General features: G+C 42.8%; 1 protein-coding gene across 1 annotated transcript in view; it reads right to left on the bottom strand.

The window, feature by feature from the left end:
• LOC102246182 (chromosome unknown open reading frame, human C1orf146) overlaps positions 1-4,220 on the bottom strand; it is a 22,073-nt gene extending 17,853 nt beyond the window's left edge. The window contains 1 exon segment of the mRNA XM_014550047.1: positions 4,098-4,220. The gene's annotated coding sequence lies outside the window, so the exon portion shown is untranslated.
• Between the last annotated feature and the right edge of the window lie 1,884 nt (positions 4,221-6,104).

Genomic DNA, 6,104 nt, shown 5'->3' with positions numbered 1-6,104 from the left:
TCGGGTCGCACACGGACGCCCGCCACCCCGGGTCGCAGATAGCAGGCCCGGATGGCGACAGGGCAGGCGGGATGGCGCTGTCCCGCCCTGCCTGCAGTATGCAAATTAGCTGCCATCTTTGTTGGCGGTTAATTTGCATATCACGCTGATTAGCCAATGGGAGGCGTAGTGAAGGTATGGTCAATTACCATGTTCATCTATTATTAGGTAGGACTAGAGGCCCAGTGCACAAAAATTCGTGAACTCGGGGGAACAGGCGGTCTCCTCAGCACGGCCTGTGCCCTCTTGCAGTCCCAGGACCCCCTGGGGGATGTCCCTCTCCCTGGGGGGATCGGGCCTAAGCTGGCAGTCAGGCATCCCTCTGACAGCCCGGGAGCCCTCAGGGGATGTCCGACTGCAGCTTAAGCTTAGTGTTGCCTGCCGCAGAGGCAGGAGAGGCTCCCACCACCGCTGCTGTGCTCACAGCCGTTAGCCCGGCTTGTGGCTGAGTGGAACTCTCCCTGTGGGAGTGCACTGACCACTAGGAGGCAGCTACTGCATTGAGCGTCTGCCCCCTAGTGGTCAGTGCACATCATAGCAACCAGTCGTTCCTGGTCGTTCTGCCATTAGGGTCAATTTGCATATTACCCTTTTATTATATAGGATTTTTACTGTACCTTTTCTATGTTTAGTCTTCCACTCAGTGTTCCCTCTCTGTCAACAAAACCAACTGTATATGCATCCAACTAGGTCCACTTGAGTTTTTCCCACACATCTAACCCCCTGAGGGAGAGTCAGGGGAACCAACAGGAACCTGAAACTTTGGCTATTGCTTTTGCCTGAATTTTAAAAAATCCTTTGTTTCTAATCCAGGCATCTTGTATCTTCTATCAACATCAATAAAACAGTAACAGGCTAGCTTGTTAGCTTGCAAGTAGGGTAAAATCTCAGACTTTTCATAGTTCTTAACAGGTATTATCTACTAAATTGAAGATACATAAAGTATAATCCAGCAATTCCACTCCTAATTTGATATTCAAAAGAAATGCATGTAATGTATACTAGGAGACGTATTTAAGAATGTGACAGCATTTTTTTACTTTATTCCTCATATTTGTGTTTACGTTTTCTTTTTATTCCTCTCTCTCAAGGCTAAAATGATCCATGTGGTAATCAGTATGAACTCATTGGCAACATCAATATGAACTCATTGTTAGCTTGATATAGATACAGATGAATATACATAGAAATACTTATACATATGTGTATATACATGGATTAGTATACACTAGTATACACGCATTAATTTCTTTGCTTTGTCAGTTGAGAGAGGTCTAAAAGAAATGATACGCTAGCCAGACTTTGGTTTCTAATACCTTTCTCCGATAAAAGGAATGATGGTTCCTTGGAGAAATGGTTGATTCTAGGATGGGACATGAAATATGCATGATGAGCCTAGAGTATTTTGTAATGCCAGAAATTAAGGAAGTGATTTAAAACAAAAACAAACAGAAAAACCCCACATTGAGAGGGGTATGTCAAAAGAGTGGCGGAACAAACTGAAAGTGATCCCAATAGTCAAAGCTGGAAAAATCTCAGCAGCAAAATAAAATACTATTACCTTATAACTCCAAGTATAAAAAAAATACCCATAAGTCCATACTGATATAAATGATTAAATAAATAAATGGGAGACAAGAGATAAATCTGACACTTTCCACAAACATTGGAGAAACCTGACTAACACTACCCCAGCCACGTGGTCAAAGTTGTCATCAACATTCATAAATCATATTGATAGTATGTACCCTTGATATGATGTATTTTTACTTTCAGTAACCCAAAACCCCAGTCCCATCTTGAGAAAAACACCAAACAAATTCCAGTAGTAGGGCATCCTACAAAAAATCCAACCAGCACTCCTCAAAACTGTCAAGATGATAAAAAACAAAGAAGGTCTGAGAAACTGTCACAGCCAAGAGAAATCTAAGGAAACTCTGCAACTAGTGATATACTAGTTGGGAATCCTGGAACAGAAAACACACACACACACACACACACACACACACACACCCACAGAAAATCTGAATAAACTATGGACTTTGGTTAAAAATTGTATTGGATCATTAATTGTAACAAATGTTCCATAGTAATGTAAGATGTTGTTAACAGAGAAAACTAGTTATAGAGTATGTGGGAATACACTGTACTATCTTCTCATTTTTATTTCTGTCAATCTAAACTGTTCTAAAAATAAAGTCTATTAAAAAATATCCTACCTCTCTTTCAAGGCCCATTATAAGTCCTGCCTCCTGCAAGAAACTATCCCTGAGCCCCTCAAACTAAATGAGACCTGTCCTTCCTCAGAATCCACCTTACAAGTCCTCTGTTGAGCACTTACCATACTTGCCTAACAAAATTATTTAAAAACATATTTCATTTCCCCTAATCCATAAGCTTCTTAATGTCAACCAAAATTATATTGGCCATGTTATTCAATACAAAATTAAGTCAAAGCAATATTTAGAAACCAACTAATCCAAATGAAAGTCACTTTCAGTGATGGTGAGTTAATATCTCCTGGGTGGTTTCATGCTCCTTATGAACAACTCTAATAATTAGAAAGTTCCTCCTGCTGAGTTGAAACCAGCTGCTCTATAATTTCCCCATTTATCGCATGAATGAATGAACAACAAGTTAACTGGCTCTAGGAGAGGAAGGACACCTTCTGTTTTATCTAATACTATATCTCCAACACCTGGTACACAATAGACATTCAAAAAAATATTTGTTTTTGAATGTTTTGCTAGCTGGCTGGGGGAAGGACTATAACTTTTATTCCCCCAGCCCCGTTAAATTTAATATACTGTCTATCTGATGACAATCCGCTGTGTATCTGACGACAAGAGCGTAACATATATTCATTTAAATCTTTTCTTTTATTCCTCACCCAAGGACTGAGAATATTTTTCCCATTGATTTTTTAGAGTGGAAGGGATTGGAGGGGGGGGGGGGGTGGAGGTAGAGGAGGAGGAGAGAGAGAGAAAGACACATCAACGTGAGAGAGACATCCATTGGTTGCCTCCTTTCCCCACCAGACAGGGGCTGGGGATTGAACCTGCAACCGATACGTGCCCTTCACCAGGAATCCAATCCCCGGCCCTTCGCCTCCCCTGCTCTAACCACTGAGCGGGCAGTCACATACATTCATTTAAATCTTTACACTGTATATGTAGGGTTTTTTTAATGTATATATTTGTATTGATTTCAGAGAGGAAGGGAGAGATAGAAACATCAATGATGAGAATCAGTGACCATGGCCTGACCGGAATCAAACCGCGATCTCCTGGTTCATAGGCCGAAGCTCCAACACTGTGCCACTCCCACCGGGCTATATGTAGGGCTTACAAACAATTTTAACAAAAGCTCAAAGAGGCGAGGTGATTCCGTGCATTGAAGGAATTGGGACCAGTAGATCCCCAAGAGTGTACGGTTAGCGGCCAGGAATGAATCCTTAAACCGGGGCTGAGCCGGGGGCTCCCTCGGTACCGGAAACGCCCCGACCAGCCGCCGCGGGCGCACCCTCACCCTCCGGCGCTTTGTTGTTATGGTTTTGTTCGTGTCCCCCCAAGTTTTCAGTTTTAAATAAATTTAATGCTGCGCAACAATCTCCCGTAAATCCTTATCCCGCGCAGTCGGCTCAGTTCTCAAATGAGAGAGGTTGGCCTACAAAGATCGTCACGGCCTCTTCCATTCTTTACTTTCAAAAAATTGTTTTTCTGGGGGCGGGCGTGCAAGAGATTATGAGCAACATCTATACATAAAATAAATAAATAAAAATATAAATCCGCAGGTGGATGACCAGGTTTCTCAAAAAGAAGCCGGTCTACAAATCCTACGGGAAAAACCTGAGGAAACCCCTTTCCGAACACCGGACTCCCGAGGAAGAAAAGGGCGGGAAGGATCCTCTCTCCGCCCCTCCACCCCCCATCTGAGCCCCGACGCAAAGGTGTGATCGTGGCCAGTCTGAGGAAACACACACATTGCCAGAAGAACAAAGCATGAAAAATGTAAAGTGCCTGGGCCTCAGGAGCCTCCTCCCCAAGCTGCAAACATACCAGATCGGTAAGTCCTTGAAGCCAGCTCGCTGCTCCCAAGCTTCCAGAACCTTCTGTTGGAGCGAGAAGCGCTGCTGGCGGAGCAGAGAGGCCCGAGAGCCTCTCTAGCCCACCGAGCACCTTCTCCACTCTTTGGGCTTCCGTGCAGCCGCAAACCCGGCTATCATGGCCCCGCCCCCTCTGCCCTGGCCCCGCCCCTTCTGCCCTGGCCCCGCCCCCTCTGCCCTGGCCCGGATCCACGTTCCTTGCTCTTCAGGTCGCAAATTTGCACCAACTGTCCTAAGAAAGAAAATGCAGGATGGTTTTTTTGTTTTGTTTTGTTTTGTTTCGTTTCCAGTCAGACTTAATTGCCTGGAATTGATTTTTCACAATTTTCTAAATTTTTTGCCCTACTACTGTAAACAACATAAAACCAAAGTGCCCTTTGGTTTATCAAATTATGAAAAAATAAAGACTAACATATTCATTAATGCTTGTAAGTATAACATAGAGAATCCTGTGTGTTTTCAATTTGGGACGTAATTGTTTTTAGGCCTAATTGAAGCTCAGCAAGTTATTATGCGCTGGTGCTCACAATTGTAAAGATTTAACAAGGAAGAAAAAAAACACAAAACACTTGCTTGGAGCCTAATAGGGTACAAAACTGTTTATGTGTCTAACTTTATAAAACATGTATTCCTGAAAAGAAAAAAAAAAGTGCTCCAGGAAAAATCCTTTGAAGTATACGTGTAATATGGATTAACCCCTAGAGTGCCGGGGAGCGCGATCACACTCCTCCTGCGGTGTCACTTTTAGATGCTAGTAGTTCAGTCTTTATTGACAGATGGCACCTAAGTGCAGATTTCCTAAACTGCTGTAAAATCAGCAAAAATGCCTTGGCAATTTTAGCATAGTTCCTAGGATATTGGTTGGCACTCAAAGGGTTAATTACTCCATAATAATTCATGAGGATACTCATTTTGAAAATTTGGAGTTTGGTATAACTGATACTATTAAAATTAAGTGCACTCTTTCGCTGCCCCTGTTGGGCAGTTTGTTAGGACAAATCACACCTTCTGGGTTTGGGAACTCAAGGAATTGTCTCAATGGCTGTTGTGGGCAGAAGAGTTGTTGCCAGAGGGTCCCCCTTGGAAGGCCCTCACTGTTTCAGAGCAGGCTAACAGCAGAGGGTGGGGAAGGCATCCGAGATTAGGCAACAGACAGTCCAACAAGTAAAGTGCAAGACAGCATTCCCTCTCCACCCGTGATACTACGATGACGACTTCACTGGGTTGCGAGTAGAAACTAGTTCTGGTAATGAAACGGGCAAGTGCAAAGAAGGGTCCTTTCTGGGGAGGGAACTGAAGGTCTGGGCAACTCACCCGAATAGGGATGGGGAGGAAAACTCATCTTACTGAGAACCTACTTTGTATCAGGTACTGTACCAGATACTTTACATACACTCTGTTAATCTCCATAAATGCTGTGAGTGCATGTTATTCTCATTTTAAAGATGAGGAAACTGGGACTCGGGGATTAAGTTTTTTGGCCAAGATAACATAGCAAGTGAGAAAAGAGCTGGGATTCAAATCTACATGTGTCAGATGTCTAGGCACAGCTTCTTCTCCACACATGAACCCAGTTACAAGATCTGGAACACACCATTTAGGTCACATGAGTAGCAAAAATGACTTAACAGAAATCCACAGACCACGGAGATAGCATTGATTGTTTAGTCTTCCTTCCTTTCTTTAATTTATCCTTCATTCAGTCAATCAACAAATATTTAACTGTGTAGAAGAAAGAGCCTAGTGTCTGGAGTCAAAAAGCCTGGCTTTATAGCATGCCTCCACCATTTACTTAGGTTTGTGACCACAGATAAGCAACAGCTCAGTTTACTTATCCTAAAATAAGGATAATAATTATGCCAGTTCATAGGTCGATATATGTTAGTTTTTTAAAACAGTGCCTAAAACATAAGCACTCAATATGTTTACCTGCCATTATTATTATTATTCAAATGTTCGC

The sequence above is a fragment of the Myotis brandtii genome, unplaced genomic scaffold, assembly GCF_000412655.1.
Source record: "Myotis brandtii unplaced genomic scaffold, ASM41265v1 scaffold58, whole genome shotgun sequence".
NCBI lineage: Eukaryota > Metazoa > Chordata > Mammalia > Chiroptera > Vespertilionidae > Myotis > Myotis brandtii.
This window is presented reverse-complemented; position numbering and strand designations above follow the sequence as displayed.